At 41.5% G+C, this 21,412-nt stretch overlaps 1 protein-coding gene across 3 annotated transcripts in view; it reads right to left on the bottom strand.

The window, feature by feature from the left end:
• PRICKLE1 (prickle planar cell polarity protein 1) overlaps positions 1 to 21,412 on the bottom strand; it is a 113,258-nt gene that overhangs the window by 61,052 nt on the left and 30,794 nt on the right. Inside the window, exons 1-2 of one of the 3 annotated variants that reach the window (XM_059402928.1) lie at positions 15,096 to 15,188; positions 513 to 573 (exon numbers count right to left, since the gene is read on the bottom strand). The exons of 1 other annotated variant lie outside the window; for it this stretch is intronic. The gene's annotated coding sequence lies outside the window, so the exon portion shown is untranslated. Of the gene's footprint in view, positions 1 to 512; positions 574 to 15,095; positions 15,189 to 21,412 lie in introns of those variants that run through there. One more of the 3 variants, XM_059402927.1, reaches the window with a different exon arrangement.

A 21,412-nucleotide genomic window follows, 5' to 3' on the forward strand; every position in this document is an offset into this window, starting at 1 on the left:
AAATAAAATCTTAAAAAAGAAAAAGAAAACAGTAGGTCAGAACTTGGCAGAAGATGAGGGGCAGTCAGGAAAGCCCTCTCCACTGACAAAGGACAAACCCACTGAGGAGACCTGATGGATGCCAGGTAGCCTGTGGGAAGAAACACTTTCCTCCAAGGATGCATGTGCTGACCCAGGGTGGATGGAGGCTCAGGTGAGTTCAGGAACCCCAGTGTTGGCTGGTACTGTAAGGGAAGAATGCTGGAGCCATTTCGGCCCGTGGGTGCCAACAGTTTGCTAGCCGTGGCTTTTATTATGATTATTAATGACAGGAGCGACAGAGAAAATGTAGTAAGCATTTTCAATAAGCCAGACATAGGCTGAAAGCTTTAGACATAATAATAGATTAACTCCTCACAGCAGCTCTTTGGGGTAACTATTATTAAGTGCCTGAGAGGTTAGTAACTTGTCTGGAGTGACATGACTTATAAAGGGCAGGGCTGGGAGCTGCGGACACTATGCAGAGTTCTTACCCTGTTTGTTGGATTGTCACTCCTTCCACGTGTTATACCCTGTTGTCTGCTGCTCCCAGAGCTGTGGGGAAAGGAGCAGCTTTTTCAAAGAGGATACTGGAAGAAAAACAAAAACAAAAACAAAAACAAAAACAAAAACAAAAACAAAAACAAAACAAAGAAACTGAGATTTGTATTTCCAGAAGGATAGATCTACCTTATGGACATTAAAGACCTAATTTACTCACATCTAAACCACAGAGGAAGGACAAAGAAATGTGTATATTTGTATATATCTATGAAATGTGTATATCTATGGGTTTTGTCCTCCTAACATCCATTTTCCTTTTTCCTAGTAAAAACAATTTTCTTTGGAAACACGTGCCTCCCCTACTCTCACTCTTTGGTGGTTTTAGTGGGGCAAACCCCACTGCTGGCCTCAAAACAGAGCACATGACCCTTCAAAGCAAGGCAACTGGAACATTCCATTCCCTTGGCCAGCAACTGGTTCAGAGGTGGTATGACTGATGGCCTTAGAGCTCACGCTGGGGCTTTCCTGAACTACTGAGAAAGCTATAACGTTACAGCTGCTGGAGTGCACACCTGCCTCCGTGTTGGACAAGGCGGGCTAAGAATGAACCAGTACAGGAGGAAAATATGCCTAGAGATGAAGAGATGGCGTCTTTCAGAATCACGGAGCGCAATTCAAACATGCTCAAAGCAATCTTGACTTCTAAACTTTTCAGTTGAATGAACCAACAAATTCTCTTCCTCAGAGAAGCCATTTTGACTTGGATTTTCAACCAGAAGGGACCCGCTATGGATCGGAGGCAGAGCAGAGTGGACAGAAATTATGGTCAACGTAAGGCCAGTCTTTAGCCAACATGGCAGGAAGGTGGCCCGAAAGATCCCCAATTTTATGGGCTTTGGAAAAACTGTCTGAGCAAGCCAGTGGTTGGAGTGGAACCACTCTTCGTCCTCCTTGGAGGCAGGCAGCTAACGATATAGAAATGCAGGTGCATATAGCCAGCGGTCAACACATGCTTACTGGCTGCTTGAGTTGTGCCATACTTGCGCTAGGGGCAGGATGACCCTGACGAACATGGCCGCCTTCCTCCCGGGAGCCCATCAGCTACTCTAGAGGGCAGGGGCAGGACGCACAGGTTAGCATGCCTGCATGATAATTTACCTACACGCTGAACGCAGTGCAGTAAAATCAGCACTCAGTTAAAAAGAAATCTCTTGGTTCTCTGGTCTAGACAGAAGTCTCTCCCACTGAACTATATAATGAAAGGCTTGATCCTGCAGAGGTCAAAAGATAAAGAGATCCGAAAGATGAACGCTCAGCATTAGTAGCTGTCCCACGAGCAGAAAGACTTAAGGACTGGAACTAAGGGGATTGGAATGCACTCCAGTCTGTTTCCAGAAATGAAGCTGCTGAAGAAAGAAATCAACCCAGGAAGCTGAGGACAGAATGTTAAGGAGGGACACCACAAGAGGGCCAGTATCAACAACACCTCTAGCTGCGATAAAACCACGTCAGCTCTGGGAACTTTCCTTGGCCTTCCCAGCCTGAGATCCCTGTGGCTAACGTCTCCTCCTGACCAGTGACTGTATTTTCCCCAGATTGGTTCTACATCCAGCAATCTCCTTAGTGAGACTGAACATTTGCCATCCTCCCAAGCTCAGGCTCCAGTGCCCAGGAACTAAGCAAGAGCTCTGGCATCCTGCCTCCCTCCCCTCTTGCGTGCCCCAGTCCTCAGCACTGGGAGTTCTTCATTGGGCCCTGCAAACTTGCTCAATTCTCTCTCCTGAATCCCTGAACACATGTGCAGAAGACCCCCGCTCCCAAGTTCCTGAACCCTGTGTACCCGGCTGAGATGCCACCAGCTCCTGTGGGCCCATGAATGGGCAGGTTGCTTCAATGGCCCCTGAGCTCATCACTGTCTCCTTCTACCTCTTCCTGTTCTCTTGCCCACCCTTTCATCTCTCAAATCTCTTCCTTATGTGGTATGCACCTGTGTATGTCTCTTGCCCTGTCTGCTAGCAAGACTCAGGAAGTTTCATGCCCAAATCACAGCAAATTTAACCCATTTTTAGTGGCCGTGGGGGTCCTAGTAAGTATACATATGATTAGCAATGCCCTTAAATCAAGTGGTAAAATTATATGTATCCACCTGTAGAGTTCTTTCGTTTTTCTTCTTCTTCTTCTTCTTTTTTTTTTTTTAAGATTTATGTTAATCTCCACACCTAATACGGAGCTGGAACTCATCAGCCCAAGATCAAGAGCTCCACCAACTGAGCCAGCCAGGCACCCCTCTTTTCACTTCTTATATTTATTATATTTACAAAATCTCAACATAAAGATCTTATTTGGGATGCTGTTAAATTAAAACACCCCCCTCAACACAAAAATGCCACTGATTTGTCTCTGTTTTCCTCTAGCTGTGGCCCGAGGGGAGACTATTCTTAAACAAATTTACAAAGGAACAAGAAAGAAAACAGAATAAAACAAAACCCTGTAATACAGACCAAAGCTAAGGGACTTGAGAAACAACTCCGTTTGGTTATCTGAGTATTCATTTAACCATCCTATTCATTCAGGCAACAAGTATTTAAAGAGTGTTTGCCATGTCCCAGTGATCTGCGCCTTAGGGATACAACAGGGGACAAGACATTTTCTGAATATTTCATATGTGCTGATGATCAAACCACGCTCTCCTCCTTTGTGGAGCCACTAATTAGTAAATCCATCTTTCATTCCTTCCTGCCTTGATGACTCTGCCCAGAATGTACTCTAAAAATGGCATGTCAAGACTTGGCTGTTTCGAAGAAGCGTTCTTCCCACGGAAACAGTGCTGTGACAGTTACACTAAAATAAAAACTGTGAGATCACCTAATCCAAGCAATCATCTACAGATGAAAAGGTGCTCCATACAGAAGGCAGAGTGTGTTGAAACAGTATTTTATCTTTTGATTCTTAATCCAGTGTTCTCCTCCTGCACTGCCCAAAATGGTAGCCACTAGCCCCAGGCCACTATTTAAATTTAGATTTGGAATTAAAAATTTAGTGCCTCAGCTGCACTACCTACATTTCAAATGCTCAGAAGCCATATAAGCTAGTGGCTATCACACTGGATGCCCCCCCCCCCCCAAAAAAACCATTTCCATCATTGGAGAAAGTTCTATTGGACAATGCTGCAGGTTCTAAAACACTCTGCTTGCATTATTCTAGCTCAGTGTTTCTCACACTTAAACATGCATGGTATTCACCTGGGGATCTTGCTAGGATACCGATTCTGATATAGTAGGTCAGGGGTGTGGTCTGAGATTCTCTGTCCTAAAAAGCTCCAAGCAGGACTGCTCCAAGTGATCTATAGAGTATTAAGGTTCCAGCTCGGTATCACAGTGAATACTGCAAGTGTTAGTGTCTAATAGTTTAGTGCATATGATTTTTTGCCTTCCCAATTAGGTTTTAAACTCCTTACGAGAGAACACCTTAAGTTCTTCTTCACATCTCTCATCATGGACCGCAGACTTCAGGGATGCCTGAGAGTCAATTTTCCTGTCTACAGGTACATGATGTTTGGCACAGACTGCTTCAGTGTTACATATAAATACACTTTCTTTTTTTTTTTTTTTCCTTAAAAGACATTAGGTCTTTATCCTTCAATCGAATGCCTTCTATTTCTTAAAAGTAAGATACTGGTAGCTATACTATGTCAACTTCAAGAAAACACATGGGAATTCCTCCTTTTTGATGGCTTTAAAATGAACTGTAAATTTTGTTACAATATATATGCTGAAAATAATTTAAGAAAGAGTTGAGAATGGGGCGCCTGGGTGGCTCAGTGGGTTAAGCCACTGCCTTCGGCTCGGGTCATGATCTCAGGGTCCTGGGATCGAGTCCCGCATGGGGCTCTCTGCTCAGCGGGGAGCCTGCTTCCCTCTCTCTCTCTCTGCCTGCCTCTCCATCTACTTGTGATTTCTCTCTGTCAAATAAATAAATAAAATCTTTAAAAAAAAAAAAAAAGAAAGAGTTGAGAAAAAATATATAATGTATATTTGATAGCAGAATGGACACCAAATAGTCTCTTATCATGACAAACAACTGAATAGCCAAGCTTTATCTCAAAATTAGAAAATGATTAAAATACTTAGAAAACAATGCAATCAGAAATTTTAAGTGTGCCTTTATGTTACTGAGACCATACATCCTACCCTGAAAATAGTTAGCATCCTTTTTTATGGAACAGCTGACAGTTGTGGCGGTATGAGCAAACACCTCTGTAAATTCTTACCATAGTTTTCTATCAGCATTGTCCATTTTTCCAGAAATCTCAGTAATCACTATATGTAATCAGTTATTAATTAAGAACCTTGTAGTTAAGTTTAAAAGGTCAGTCATTTTTGTGTTTAAAAGTCACATATTTATGCATTCAGTTTCCAAGGAAATAAGAGCCCTTTGTGCCTTTCTAAATGTGTTCCTTACAAAGCAACAAGAAAAAGAGTTTTATTAATGCACAAGACTGAAAGAAATGTCAAGTATGCTAGAGTTCTGGTTTTGATTTTGGACTTCAGAGAAAGTTAAAGAAGCAGTGGAACAGAGCTCTTTAATTACAATCCAATGTCCTACAGAAGAATATTTGATATCTCTTCCAGTTGGCATTCTAGCCGATGTGAGGAGAAAATCAACCACGATTAATACAACATAAAGTCACTCCACCTCGTCAAGTTCATCAGGATTATACTGTGTATGCATCACGAACCTCCCTGTGTTTGTTTAAGATCTTGTTTGACAAATTATAAGATGGAAATATTTTAAGAGTTAAACCAGTACTTTTATTTTTGCTACATAACCTAAGCCAGTGCAAGTTTGTGCTGAGGTTCCCAAACTCTCTTGGCACTTTGGGAAGGTAACTCAATGACAGTATTTGTTTTTCCCTCAGGAGGAGAGTAGACAGCTCTGACAGAAAGAGGACGGCAGGCGGATAGATGAGAACTTGGGGCTGGGGTTGCTGCCTGCATACTGGTTCTCCACTCAGCCCCCTCACCATGTGGGCTTGAGGAAGTGAGCTATCTCTTTAAGACGCAGTTTTTTCATCTATAAAGTGGGAATGAGACTAAGGTTGCAATACTGACCTTATGTACAATATTTACTGCAATAAGTAAGTACTTAGCAGTCAGTGTTAAATGAATGTTAATTATTTCTATTAGATTTAAAAATGATTTATCAGAGCTCAGTGGCAATGAAATATTTTCCTTCACCCCTATTATGCCCCTTTAAGACCCTTTAGTTTGTGTTTGTACTTAGAAATCTTCCCTTAATAAATACAAAATACGTATTTAAGAAATGAAAGAGGTGTTTGGGGATTTGTTTTTTATTTTTTTATTATTTATTTATTTATTTATTTATTTTTAAGATTTTATTTATTTATTTGACAGACAGAGATCACAAGTAGGCAGAGAGGCAGGCAGAGAGAGAGAGAGAGAGAGAGGGAAGCAGGCTCCCTGCTGAGCAAGGAGCCCGATGCGGGGCTCGATCCCAGGACCCTGAGATCATGATCTGAGCTGAAGGCAGCGGCCTAACCCACTGAGCCACCCAGGTGCCCCTGGGGATTTGTTTTTTAAAAACAAATATATTATCTGTTTGTTCAGAATCATTCTCTAGATTATTTTATCTCAGAGATAAAATAATTCAACAACTCTTAACAAAGTCAGTATAGAGGGAACAGGGAACACACCAACATAATAAAGGCCATGTATGACAAGTACACACAGACTCAATGATGAAAAATTAAAAAGCTTTTACTCTAAAATCTGGAATAAGAAAAGGATGTCCACTCTCATCAGTTTTATCCAACACAGTTTTAGAAGTTCTATCGACAGCAATCAGAGAAGAAAAAGAAATAAAAGCCATCCAAATTGATAAGAACAAACAAATGGAAAGATATTCCATGCTCATGGACTAGAAGAATTAAATCTGTCAACATATCCCAAACAATCTACAGATTTAACAAAATCCCTATCAAAATACCAACAGTATTTTTCACAGAACTAGAAGGAGTAATCCTAAAATTTGTATGGATTTGATTTGCCAGAACAATCTTGAGAAAGAACAAAGCTGGAGATATCACAATCCCAGAGTTCAAGATACAGGACAAAGATACAGTAATAAAAACAGTATGGTACTGACACAAAAACAGACATATACGTCAATGGAACAGGATAGAGAGCCTAGAAATAAACTCATGCTCATATGGCCAATTAATCTATGACAAAGGAAGCCAGAATATACTACAGGAGAAAAAAGTCTGTTCAATAAATGGTGGTGGGAAAGTTGGATACCTCCATGCAAATGAATGAAACTGGATCACTTTCTTACACCATACACAGAATTAACAAGAAAGAGATTAAAAACCTAAATGTAAGACCTGGAACCACAGAACTAAAAAAAAAAAGTAGGTGGTGATCTTTTGGACATAGGCCTTAGCAACATTTTTCTGGATACCTCTCCTCAGGCAAAGGAAACAGACAAAATGAAAAGGGAACCCACTGAATGGGAGAAGATATTTGCAAATTATATATTTAGTAAGGCATTAACAACAAAACATATAAAGAACTCATACAACTCAACATTAAAAAAGTGAATAATCTGATATTAAAAAGGGCAGAGGATCCAAATAGACCTTTTTCCAAAGAAGAGATATAGATGGCAAATAGACACACATGAAAAGGTGTCCAATATCAGTAATCATCAGAGAAATACAATTCAAAACCAAAACGAGATATCACCTTAGACCTGTCAGAATGGCTAGAATCAAAGAGACAAGAAATAACAAGTACTGGCAAGGATATGGAGAAAAGGAAACCCTGTATAAATTGATGGAAACCAGTACGAAAGTCCTCCAAAAAATGAAAAGTGAAAATATCATATGATCCAGTAATTCCACTTCTGAGTATTTACCCAAAGAGAATGAAAACACTAATTTGAAAACATATGCACCCTATGTTTATTGCAGCATTATTTACGATGGTCAAGAAATGGAAGCAACCCAAGTGTCCAACAATAGATGAATGGATAAAGAAGATGTGGTATATATATACAACAGAATATTACTCAGCCATAAAAAGGAATGAGATATTGTCACTTATGACAACATGGATGGACCTAGAGGGTATAAACTATGTAGAATAAGTCAGACAAAGAAAGACAAATACGATGATTTCACTTACGTATGGAATCTAAAATAAAACAACACAAAACAGAAACACACTCATAAATACAGAGAAAAGCTGGTGGTCCCCAGAGGGAAGGGGGTGGAGGACAGGGAAAACAGGTGAAGAGCATGAAGAGTTACCAACTTACAAAATAAGTAAAAAATAATAATTCAGACACTGAAGTACAATTTCAAGACACATATTAATATCCAAATATAGTCAACAACATAAGACATACTCTTCTAGAAGATAGCTAAGTCATGGAGTTGGTGAAGTAAGGTCTGGACAACCCAGAACAAAGTAGAAGTTGGCAACTAAATGTATAATTTACATTGTACAGAGGAAATTTTTTTACTTATTCAGGTCAAAAAGAGGATTGTTTTTGTCTTTAATTATCTAGTTTGGTTGTTGCCTCTACAAGAATTGTGCCAACACCTCTCTTTTCTTCTGAGAGTAGAAATGACCGAGGTCAAGCAAGAACCATTTTCCTCACTGGGGAGAAGAGCCAGTGGTCTCAGCAACAGTCCCAAAGGCTGGTCAAACTCCTATCATCAGCCTCCTATCATTGGTGTGGTTATTTTACACTACCAAGGAAATGAAGCACTGAGAGGAAGATGGCATGTCCAGGGAACAGTAGCAATCTCCTAGGAGGCCACTCTGGAAGCTACGGCCCCGGTTGTTCCATGGGCAGAGTGTGAGGAAAGTCATAGAGAGAGGAGCACTGAGAACCTATGACATGGCTAGATTTCACCAAGATAGAGCTCTTGTGGCTCTTGCTTTTGTCGACACTTTCAAAGCAGGTAAGGTTACAAAACTCGGGTTTTCAAAGCCTCTGTCTGAAATGTTCCATTTGTTTTACAAATGGTTCACTAGCAGCTTTCCCCCCTCCTAGCTGGAACCCATTAACGGTTGGTCACAAGGTCTCTTCAGTCTTTTCGGTCTAGAATAGAATAGCAGCTCCGTTTTGTTTTTTGTTTTTTGTTTTTAGCCAAATGACAATGACTTTTGAAGAGTCAGAACAGTTGTCTCATAGAAGGGCCCATATTCTACATTTGGTTGTTTCCTTATACTGTCTGTTACCATATTCTGTGAGGCCTTCTATCTCCTGCTGATTACATTAGGTTAAACATTCTTGGAAAAAAGATGTCATGGGTGATGTTATATACTTCATATTCCTTCACAACAAAGGACATATCAGACTGTCCCATTACCACTGAATTTAGGAGAAATCACTTGATTAAATTGGTGAGCACCAGATGTCTCTATTCCAAGGGAATTTTTTTCCCTTTACTAATGGTTAGTAGATGTAATTTTTTGGTATTGTGTTAATATCCTATTCCTCAATAATCTTTCCTATTGTCATTGTTATTCTTTATGTCGTATTTGCAGTCTACCAACCACAATCCTTCTGCAACATTCATTATTTGGGCTGTGAATCCAGTGAGGCAAAAATCTCCCCACTTTTGTCCCCCAATGTTACGTTCATGGGCCTAACTCCAGGTAAAGTTGGAATTACTCTACTTTCCAAGTAAGATGGTAGACCCTTTGCTGGACAGGAGATTGCATCAGGATAAGGATGGGATTCAATCTCTACCCAGAACTCTAAGAACAATGCTAACCATCTGGTAAGATAAGTTATGTGTTAACTTTTTTTTGTTTAAAGTAATATATATGCAATTGTTTTTAAGACTAAAACAGCAGTAAAAGGCTTACAACAGGGGCGCCTGGGTGGCTCAGTGGGTTAAACCTCTGCCTTCGGCTCAGGTCATGATTTCAGGGTCCTGAGATCGAGCCCCACATTAGGCTCTCTGCTTGGCGGGGAGCCTGCTTCCCCCTCTCTCTCTGCCTGCCTCTCTGCCTACTTGTGATCGCTCTGTCAAACAAATAAATAAAATCTTTAAAAAAAAAAAAAAGGCTTACAACACAAACAGTAGTAGTCTGGTTACCAGAATTAACACTTTTTCTTTTAAGTATTTTATTTTATTTATTTGAGAGAGAGAGAGAGAGTGCAAGAGTGAGAGAGAGAACACGGAGGGAAGGAGGTGGGGGGGAGGAGGGAGAGGGAAAAGCAAGCTCCCCGCTGAGCAGGGAGCCCTCCACAAGGGGCTTGATCCCAGGACCCGGAGATCATGACTTGAGCTGAAGGCAGAAACTTAACCAGCTGAGCCCCCCAGGTGCCCCTGGAGTCAATCACTTTTAACCCTTATAGTTATTCCTTCTGATATTGACCTCCATATGTCTAGATAATTTAAAATTTCTAGTCATTATTTTGACTTCCCGTTACAATAGATGAGGATGTGCTGTATTTCCTGTGTCTTGCTTTGGAGGAGAAATAGGTATAAATTCCCAGGGCTAACACACTGAATTCTGACAGCAACTAGCACAATTAGGAGGTTTTAAAGATATTCGTTGATTGTCACTGAATGAAGGACATGGAGACCCAAACGCACAAAGCCAGGATTCATTCTGCAGTTTCTCATAGCAAGTATGCCCTGAGCAGAAGGCTGGAGAAATACATAATCTCTGAAAGTCACATACATTAAATTGGCTAGTTGTATCTTGTTTTGCTATGTTCTTGGAAAACATTAAAATTCAACATATTAAAATATTTTTAAAGGACCATCATGAAACTAATTTCAATGACTCTGTAAAGCATTTCTATAGCCAAAAACTATTTTTCAAGTAAATTCTTTTTCTTTTTTTTTTTTAAGATTTTATTTATTTATTTGACAGACAGAGAGCACAAATAGGCAGAGGGGCAGGCAGAGAGAGAGAGGGAGGCAGGCTCCCTGCTGAGCTGAGAGCCTGATTCAGAGCTCGATCCCAGGACCCCGGGACCATGACCTGAGCCAAAGACAGAGGCTTTAACCCGCTGAGCCACACAGGCGCCCCTCAAGTAAATTCTTTTTTTTTTTTTTTAAGATTTTTTTATTTATTTATTTGATAGACCGAGAGAGATCACAAGTAGGCAGAGAAGCAGGCAGAGAGAGAGGGAGAAGCAGGCTCCCCGCTGAGCAGAGAGCCCGATGTGGGGCTCGATTCCAGGACCCTGAGATCATGCCCTGAGCCGAAGGCAGAGGCTTAAACCACTGAGCCACCCAGGCGCCCCAAGTAAATTCTTATTCAGCAGTAGAGAAAAGAGAAATTTAGGTTTAAGAAAGTAATCTTTTCTAAACATTAAGGAGTAAACAGGTTTAAAAATATATGGGAGATCTTCCTTGGAGTCCTACAGGCTCAGAACTCAGCCTTTTCCCTTGTAGAACTTCAAAGTTTGATGTCAAGACAAAAAAAAAAGGACGTATAAAATTATGAAAACTCTGAAAAGACTCCCACCTCATTAATATGTCTCAAAATACATTGCTTAAGGGTAAGGTTAATTAAATCACAGTATACATAAATTTGAAATGGACTGGTAATCAATCACAGACAAAACTATGTTACACAGAGGCAAAATGGGAGTAGTGGACACTAATACAAGTTAAATAAAAACAGATTCATACCATGGAAGGAACTTTTCACCTGACTTGCTGCAGACCCTGTACTAGCCAGCTTTCGGGAATATTTGAGAAAAATATTCTTCTTCACTTGGAACCCTTTCAAGCAGTGAATCTTCCACTTAGTACTCTAGAATTTCTGAAGCCAACTGCAGTGAGCATTGAGTTTTCTAGCAAGGCAATAAAACTCTTAAATTTACTGGCTAAATGATGTTGTTTGATAAATAGTCTAAGAACTCTATTTCTTTGTTTGGTTGCTTAGTCTTCAGGCCCCTCACTTTCATTGCATTTCAACACTTTTGCAAGAAGGGAAAAGAAAAGAATTCAAATGAGCCATTTTGATTATAGTAGCCTGACAAAATAAAACCTACATGTTTGACTTTGTTCCTTATAATCAGCTGCAGGTTCCAAGGATTCATGCAGTCTCACAACAAAAGCAATCTAGAGCAGGTTACTTTCCGTAGCTGGAATAATTTCATTCCCTGTCATGGTATTTCCCGGATCTATCTAGCTTTTATTACAGAGAATCTTAGAATGGGAAGGTTCTTAGGAGCTACCTCAAACCTGCACCAGAGGCATTTTCCTAGCAAGTGCTAGTAAGAGGAAATGGTATACAGTTGACAGAGCAAGGGCTTGGTAGCCAGACAGATGTAATCATCTGTACATAAGCTAGCAATAGGTTTCCAGAGGGTTCCTGGGCAGATTATGGAATGCAATGGACACACAAGAGCCTGAGCACTCTTCAGTGGATACAACCCCAGGCTTTGAAGTTGGAGTGGACCCCCAGCTGGACACACGTCCCTGTTCTGCCTCTTCATAGCTGTGTGTCTGTGGGCAGCTTCCTTACCTTCTCTGAGGCCCATGTTCCCCATCTGTAAAATGGAGGGAAAAAAATGCACCCAACTCATGATGTTATTTTTAAAGACTTGTTTGTCTTTAATAAAATAACATGTATGTTATTTTAAAGCTAACATACGGGATGCTCGAGTAACATTAGCTGTTATGATAAGGCCAATTCAGATGAAAAGCTGGACATTGGATAAACCTACTTCCATGGTTCTCCGATTAGTAACACTAGGTGTCTACTAAAGGCAGCTATGTTTATAACTGAACATTTCAATTTGTAAGAGAGGAAAATCAATGTTAAACACTCGCAGTCTATGTAGTAGAAAAAAATATATCCTATATCTTTAAGACCCCCTCATATCTTCACACAGAAATATTTATTATGTGCTTCTTAAGCACATAATCATACCATAAAAGACAGAGTAGGGGAAGCAAAGAGGATAGTATCGGCTAATCCATAAGGAGAGTTCAATCCAGAAAAAGTGTAAGGTGTCCGCACGCACCAGAACGACTTCCTGCGTAAGCCGTATAAGCTAAGTGGCAAATAAGGGGTGTAAAAGATTGACTTCCACGGAGCCAGCACACCCGCTTTCCGGGCCGGTGGCCCAAAAGCGACGGGGTGGGCAGGGTAGAGAGGCGGTATTTGCAGAGGAGGTGAGGGAGGCCCAGGTCGTTATTTCAGACAGAACGTGTTGTCCTGTCCCAGCGCCAGCTCCGGTGTAAACTAATGATAAGGCTGCACACCTGCATCTCAGACGGTTCTGAGATCTGGTGTGTAAGACGGGAGAGAGGGACGCCTGGCTGACGTAGTCGGTTGGGTATCTCTGCCTTCGGCTCAGGTCATGATCCCAGGGTTCTGGGATGGAGTCCTGCGTTGAGCTCCTTGTTCAGCAGGGAGCCTGCTTTCCCCTCTGCCTCCCGCTCCCCCTGCTCCGTGCTCTCTCTCTCTCTGACAAACAAATAAAAAATCTTAAATAAACAAAGAAAGAAGAAGGGAGAGAGCGTGAGCTCTCTAGATAAGGGCTGCCTCCCCCCAGTAGGAAGCTTGGTTAGAAATTCGAGGAGTGCCATCAATGAAGGGCTTGGGCTCACCCCAGCGGCCCCGACTTCTGGGCGTTCCCAGGCACGTGGGGCAGCACCAAGGGTACTACTGAAGTTCGGTGGGGGTAAGAGCATACGCCACACACACTATTGCAGAATCCACACAGAAGGGGTTTGTGTGAGTACAGAACCGTTAAAAAGCCCAGAGGTAAAATATCCGTGGCTGGTAAGCCTCCATGAGCCAGGCTCAGAGCTCTCAGGTCAGGGCCTACCATGGCTCAAAGCCACAAGTCTCCTTTATGCTCTGGGACCATGTGTACCCCCCTCACCCTCCACCCCTCCCCCTGCAAAATGACCGTCAACTCTCAGTGACTCAAAGGCACCCTCTGCTTTCTCCTCCCGCAGTCCCTTTCTCACAGAGGGCGCATGCCTCCTCCAACAGCTATCCAAACCAGAAACCTAAAAAAGTCACCACAGACTCCTTGCTTTCTCTTCCCTCAGTTTGGCAACAAACTACTTACTCATCTCCCCAGTCTTGTCCCACCTTCTCTAATCTACCTTTTCTCTGGATGCTGCCTCAAAGAGTATTACCTCTAGGATTAAAATCTTAACTCCTCTTAGCAAGACAGAAAGGGCGTCATTAGCCGACCTTAGCCAACCAGTCTGACCTGAGCTTCCAACACTCTGCCCTTAAAATTTGCATTCTGGCATCATCTAATTACCTGAGAGGTCCCTGTGCCTACCCTACCTTGGGGCCCCTCTGACACACTCTTCCCTCACCACCGTGCCTACAACCTGGAAGCTTCTAGTCATCCTTGTAATCTCAGCTGTAGTGCTATTTCAGTCCCGATTCTTCCTTGACACCCGCCCAGGTCCTGAGGCGTGGCCCGTCTGCATAGCTCACAGAACTGCCTTGGTTTACCTGCTTCATGAGCCCTTGGAATCAGGAACACGATCCTTTCTCCTTCTAGCCCTAGGCCCCCGTACACGGTAACCCACCCAAGCCAGAATTTGGTGAGCAAATTACTCAACTTTAAAATGAAGAGAGGAATCAATAGTATTGTTAAAATCAACAAGTCTGAAGAATTCCCCTGCAAACATTAGTTTTTTTAATGGGGCGGACTTGCACGGAGTTATTCTCCACCAGGCTATCTTCTCTTTGAAACTGCCAGTGAAATGATCTCACACGTGTTGTCCAATAGGGCAAAGCATCAACGTAGCATTTGATTAAAAGAAATAACCTCTGTGGCACTGCCTGCATTTTCAGAGTTTTTTTTTTTTTTTTAACTCTTCTCAGCTGGCATTGAAATTTATCTACATTTTCAACCCCTTCTCCACTAACAAAACAATGAAAACAGAGACCAAAAACACTACAGAAATTTAGAACCAGCCAGGCAACAGGGATTTAGCTCTAATTCAGCTTTGAGGATGTTCAAAATGACTTTCAAAGCCCTTATTTAAAATGGGAGATATTATGAAATTGTCAGAAAGGCTCCTCGCCTCTGCATCCCTTGAAAAAAAGGATGGCCCACAGAGTCATGCCTGAAGTCGTAGGACTGAACTCCAGAATCTTCAAGTTTTGAGTATTTGGTAAATTGCAATCATTTACTTTCCTTGGGAATTAATAGAAACCATCTGCTTAATGATAAAGCTGAGCTCTGCAATTATTTGAGGAAAAATGTGCCACAGTCAGCATAAAAAGAGGCTTATTGAGGAAGCCTGCTAGACATATGTATTTTTTTTTATAATTAAAGCCAATCGCATTCATTAATTTAAAAACGCTGTTGTGATCAGCTGCCCCAATTTCTTATTTATCAGCACCACCCTTGTTAATATGCACCTATGCAACCTTCAATTTTCAACTTCCAGAGGCTAAATAACTATAATCGTATAGACGGTGGTGATCACACATCAGAACGTTGAGGCGATCATGAGAAAAATATAAAGATGGGGGAAATAAACGTCTACCATAAACCACATATCCGCCTTCTGGGTCTCCTACCTGCGTGTCGCCGGGTTATTTTCCTTTCCCAGCAAACAGGAAGACGGCTGTGGGCGCTCCAAACAGAATTCCTTTGAACCGGCCATCGCTCAGTTCGGGTAATTCTAAGGGCAGCTCTGCTAGCAGCTGGGAAGAGCCCCAGAAACACAGGCAGCTTTTGTTACACAGCAGCCTACCAAATGGAGGGGGGAACCAACGTCGCCCCTCAGTGGCTGTAAATATTGATCCACCTGTGAGGAATAAGGGCGCCACCTCTGTCTGGTGGCAAATAAATAAAGACGGAGGAGGGCAGAGCGAAGAGAAACACATGCATTAGGGCCAACAGCTCCTGTCCCTTTTTTCTCTCCGTGTGTGGCCCAAGGGGGGAGGAGATGTTTATTTGGACATCCTCCCTTCGGAAAAGAGGCCAGTCGACTGTCTGCGTTGGGACGGGTCCAGTGCTAAGGCTCGGAGAATTTCATAGGCAGAGACCATGCGGTTTTTAGCCAATGCAATGCAAGATTTTGAATTTTTTAAAACCAGTTGGTAAGAAGTAGCTGATCCACGCCACCCCAGCCCACTGAAAACTCCCCACTCGGGTTCCGTAACGTTTAACTGGTTCTTACAAGGGTCCTTAACCTACAGAATGGCATGTGGGTGAGAAAGAGTTGTTTTGTGAAGGATGAGAGATACCAATTTTAGTATATGTGCTGCCGAAGCGAGCACAGGATGAGAGATACCAGCTGAGATCTCCCTTAGCCCCACAAATGTGAGTTACAGTATGGCCAACCCCGTTGTAGGGACTAGCGGGAAAGTCACAGAAATCACGAAAATTCCCGAGGGACCACCAGCAACAGAGGCATCAGTCCCGGGAAGGAGGCATCCTTTCTCCTCTCTGGAAAAGGACTGGAGGATATTAGAAGAGCTGGGCTCAGGCAGTGGCCAGCAGTGGCAGCCACAGTTCTCTAACAGGAACGTCTGTAAACACCCCATTGTAAAGCCGAGGAAACACAACAATTTTATGGCAAACAGGGAAGTGGTGTCAGAATATGAGTGCTTGTCGGCCTCCCCCAATTTCTTTCTTCTTTCTTTCCCCAAACAAGTCCATTGTAATACATTATTGCAAGGTATCTGTGCTCTAGAACCATGGGGATCTGAGTATCTCCCCAGCTCTGTCATCACGGGCCAGTTAGTTAAACCTCTTTCAGCCCCAATAAAATACAGGCAGTAGCAGGCAATCCGGACATGACGGAGCAAAATGTGCCACAGCTCAGCTTTTAAGGGAGTGGGTTGGACAGCTGGACCACCTGGGTTCAAGCCTGGTTCTCCCACTTCCCATGAGTGACCAGCAGGCAAGTCACGGAATGTCTGCCTCAGTTCCCTCCTTCGAAAATGGGGGTCATAAAAATCCCCATTGAATTGTGGTAAGCATTAAGTAAGCTGATGCTATAAAGGGTCTTAGAACTGAACTCATTTTGCTTATTATTGTGAACATTAAAAGAGAATGCACATAAGCCCTTGCATGTAGTAAGTGCTCATTTACACAGTACCTATCATTCTTACTGTAAAGAAATTAGAAAACAGAAATGAGCAAAAAGGTAAAATAACTGATCATCTCTAAGTGGAAATGCTCAGAATTAAGTGGAACACTCTAAAAAATGACCAAAACTGTGCTTCGAGAAGATGCTATTTCCAAGAAAACGGTGGAAATGTGTATTTCCCTAATTATCTTTTACAAAGGAATCCGGAAGAGGACGCTGATGTGTTCCAACGGTGAGAGGTGACCTCTCTGTGACCCTCCAGACTCCTTAGCTATAAGCAAGTTATCCCAGGGAGGAAGCAGCAGGCTGTACAACAGTGCAAGCATCACATGAGGCGAGCCAAATTCCTATTAAAAGAAGAGAATTCCGGGTTGCCTGGGTGGCTCAGTCAGTTAGGAGCCCAACTCTTGGTTGTGGCCCAGGTCTCAGAGTCATGACATCAAGCGCTGGCAGTAGACTCTGTGCTCAGTGAGGTATCTGCTTCTTTGCCTCCCTCTCCTTCTCCCTCTGTGCCCCCCCATGAACACTCTCTAAAATAAATAAGTAAATCTTTTAAAAAAAGAAAATTTCAAGTTTATACAAGATGTTTAGCCAAACCCAAGAGAATAAAAGGAATCAATTATTGATGCCACAAATCCAAGTTCATGGTGGAGGTTTTAAAACATAGACTTTCCTCTAAAACCTAGGTTCGAGTTCCCTTCAGCACTCTTTCCCTAAGGTACTTGGCAATAATGGGAATTAATATGAAAATTCCAGGGTGCCTGGGCAGCTCAGTGGGTTAAAGCCTCTGCCTTCTGCTCAGGTCATGATCTCAGGGTCCTGGGATCGAGCCCCACGGTGGGCTCTCTGCTCAGTGGGGAGCCTGCTTCCCTCTCTATCTCTGCCTGCCTCTGTGATCTCTGTCAAATAAATAAATAAATAAAATCTTAAAAAAAAAAACAAACCATGAAAATCCCTCTAGTTTGAAGAAAACATAATAGACCTAGAAATTTTATTTTATTTTTTTTAACTAACTCAGAGTACCTTACTAGGTAGGCAATTCAGACACTTAGATGGGATGGTCAGTTTAAAAGTACCACTTTTGGTGGGTGGCTTAAAAAATAAAATCTCCAAACTCTTGCAGAATATACAAAATTCCAGGTGAATGTAGAGGAAAATAGAATAAACTTAAGCCCAAATACATTCCCCCACCCCCAGATTTAAACAGTATTATTGTGTTTAAAGATGTGGAAAGCAAAAATCTGTATGTGGGAGTATAAAATCAGTTTAGCAACATTTCTTTTATTTCTTGTTTTATTCCTACCTCTAAAATTTAATATCTTTCACAAGATATATCTAACTTGAATTTATATAACTAATTTAAACAAGGAAACCCAAAAATAATGATTTCCAATGCTTTGTCAAGTTTCAAATGACAAAAGAGCTCAGGGTTGAAATTTTTCTCATTATGGTTTTTTATGGTTTAACATTTAATTGTGAAATTAAATGTTTGTGTAACAAATGAATATTTGTAAGTTTGTGTAACAAGTGAGTATTTCTAAGTTATGTGTAATTCATTTGTGTTCATTGTAATTCTTTGTTCATTGTAATTCAATTTCAAAATTCATTTCTGTAAGAAATGAATATTTGTAAGTTATAATGCATTCCAAATATTTTAACAATAGGAAATGAACTTTATTTACTAAAGAATAGCTTTGTAAAATTGTCTCTCTAGAATCCTTCTAGGATGATTTACTATTATTCTATTTATTATTTCTATATAGCATCTTCTTCAAATTCTACTTGGTTACTCATAATTAGCAATAACCTTACCCCTAGTACCAATGCATATAAGCCTTCCATTATTCTACAGAGCCCAGGGAGTAAAAAGAACGATACCTTTCAGTATTTAATCTCCAAATTTGAGTTTCTTTTCAAATAACCTGAAGGTAAGTCTAAGAGATATTATGTATCTCTTAATTCCACTTTAAAGGTAAGCAAACATTTACCACCCCACTCAGTTCCTGAATGCAATCAATATTCTTTTCTGGGATTCAGATATAAAGCCTTATTGATTATGTTCAAATGGTCACTTACAAGGGTGCCCTAGACAATTGCTTCTTGAGGTCCTTAAATGCAGTTCTCTAGCCTTGGCACAGACAAAAAGCCAATGACTTCATCTCCACCCTCCCCCAGCTTCAAAGGTTTCATTGGCTTCCCCGACCAGAGGAAGAAGCCCCCACATGGGAAAGGACAGAACCTCCTTTCTGTCCGGCCGCGTCCCCATCCCCCCACCTGCCTGTCTTTGCTCTTCCTGACGGCCATTCCCACCACAGCCACAACAACAGTGATAACGAAGATCTGTACAGGGCCTGCGCACAATCTAGAAAGCAATTCGTTTAATCCTTATAACCACCCTTGCAGGGAAAGACTATTGTTGCCTCCACTTCACGGAAGAGGGTAAGTGAGCTGCTTGAGATCATCCAGCCAGCAAGCGTGGCAGCCAGGGTTCAGACCCGCAGTCCGGGTCCAGGTCTGCGCGCTCGCATCCTGACCCTTATTCAGACAGGGTCTGGCACGAAGCAGGGCCTCAATCCATCTTTACTAAATGACGGAACATGTGACTTCTATAATTAGCCGAGAAGTCTCTACAGTTAAACCTGGCTTCTTAATTTTCTACTGTACATGACTGCAGTCTGGGCTTCAAAGAAGGATTCAGATGTTTAACAAATATTTCTAAGCATCTGCAATGTGCCAGGTCCCCAGTCTAGAAGGAAATACTGTCCTGCCTTCCCAGAGCTTATACTCGGTGTAGGACGCACTCCAAAACAGGCTGTTAAATTCCAGGCCCAGGGACCAGAAAACTTGTCCTAGCTGCACCAGGTTAAGTCTTTAAGACAATGGTTGGATGCCTTTTAAATAAAATGTTTATTCCAAATATATGCATTCTACCTTAACCTTTAGTGGACCAGCGTGGGAACAGTGCTCAGAATGAGGAACAACCCAATAAGCTGATGGTTAAAGGAAGAGACAAATGAAGGAAGCAAGTGAACTGAAATTGGTCACATTGTTTGGGAAAATGCATTTCAAATTCTAAATAACTTGCAAATTCAAGTAGCACAGATCTCTGTTGCTTGGAGCAGGGGATGAGCTCTAGTTTGTGACTATCCCTCCCTCCCAGATGCTTCCCTCAAAACTGGGGGGGGGGGGCACATCAATAATCGAAATAATAAATACAACTCCAGATTTTACAGCACCTGTTCACACAGTCTCCTCTTCCTTTCTGCAAATGCTCTATTTTTAAAAATGCCCATATTTGTTTAAAAGTTGCTTTAGGCATTGGAAGGACTAGATCTAGCCTTATGTTACCTGTCAGGCGCAATTCGTAGAACACTTGAGTTCTTGCAATTGTGAGGTTTCTGTGGGAGGCATCTTGTTTTTACAAAGCTGGCAAATCAAAATTCTAGGTTTCATGACTGTTTTATGTAACCATGCAAAGTTTTTCTCTTTCTGTATAAAAAAGGTTCCTCAAACACACGCTAAAATACTCATTCTAAAGTCATCACAATTTCTTCAATCAAAAAGTGAACAGCTTTGACATTTTAAAACAAGAAACTGTCACGTTCAGAATTTGATTAGACTATTCTAATAGCAGGCTGAAGTCATTAAAATTGGCTTTTAGAGAGACAATTCACATGCTTAGTAATTGGCATATTGTAGCGATGACAGCCTTCCAATCAGGTTTTCAAAGAAGACAGCGTCTCTAAAAATTAGATAAAGGCGGGTCAGACAAGACACAAGCCGCTTAGCGGAAATGTGTTTCAATACTGTTTAATCCTACAAACTCCACATTTGCATAACAGAATAATTCTATTTCACATCAATAAAATGTACTACTGATGCCTTAGATTAGTTTATATATATTCTTATGTAAGAAATGTAAGAGACACCCTGAAAAATATGAATGCCACCTTCATTCAAAAGTAACACACAAAAGAGCATTTCATAATTCTTCTCTTTGTCCATTATTAACATGAAGGGTAAAAAAGGGAGGGAATAACCAATAATTTGTTAATAGTTTAGTAAGAGAAATGCCAGGTTAATTAAAACAAAAAAGGCACAATGTTTTCTAAGATTTACTGCCATTTTATGGAAGGGCAAACTTTCTTTAAAATTCCAGATGTGAAACTGCCTTAGGAAAATTCCAATGCTGTTGTGGAAAATGCAGTGAAGGTCTCCAACAGGACGCTGCTTGTCTGGGTCCCCCAGCCGGCTCTACCTGGGACCAGCAGATGCCAGCCAGGAGTGGGCGCTGGATCCCGAGCTTGCTGGGACAAGCTCCACCCTTGCTGTTGGGTCACTAAGCTACAAAGGAACATTGGGTTTTAGAAGTCATCTTACAGAAAGTAATATAGTGATATTTCTTAGTTTGTAGGAGCTTATCTCCTTTTAAAGGACCTCATTTTCCCATGCAAGAGCCATATATATATATATATATACATCTATATACATATGTATCAGCTACATATACATATAGTTCTTTTTTTTTTTTTTAAGATTTTGTTTATTTCTTTGACAGAAAGAGAGAGATCACAAGTAGGAGAGAGGCAGGCAGAGGGGGAAGCAGGCTCCCTGCTGAGCAGAGACCTGGATGGGGGGCTCAATCCCAAGACCCTGAGACCATGACCTGTCCTGAAGGCAGAGGCCTAACCCACTAAGGCACCCAGGCGCCCCTATATATAGTTCTGATATAGATATAGATATATGATATCACAGCCCTGAGATCAAGAGCCATATATATATATATATATATATATA

This window comes from Mustela nigripes, chromosome 6, assembly GCF_022355385.1.
Source record: "Mustela nigripes isolate SB6536 chromosome 6, MUSNIG.SB6536, whole genome shotgun sequence".
In the NCBI taxonomy this organism is placed as follows: Eukaryota; Metazoa; Chordata; class Mammalia; order Carnivora; family Mustelidae; genus Mustela; species Mustela nigripes.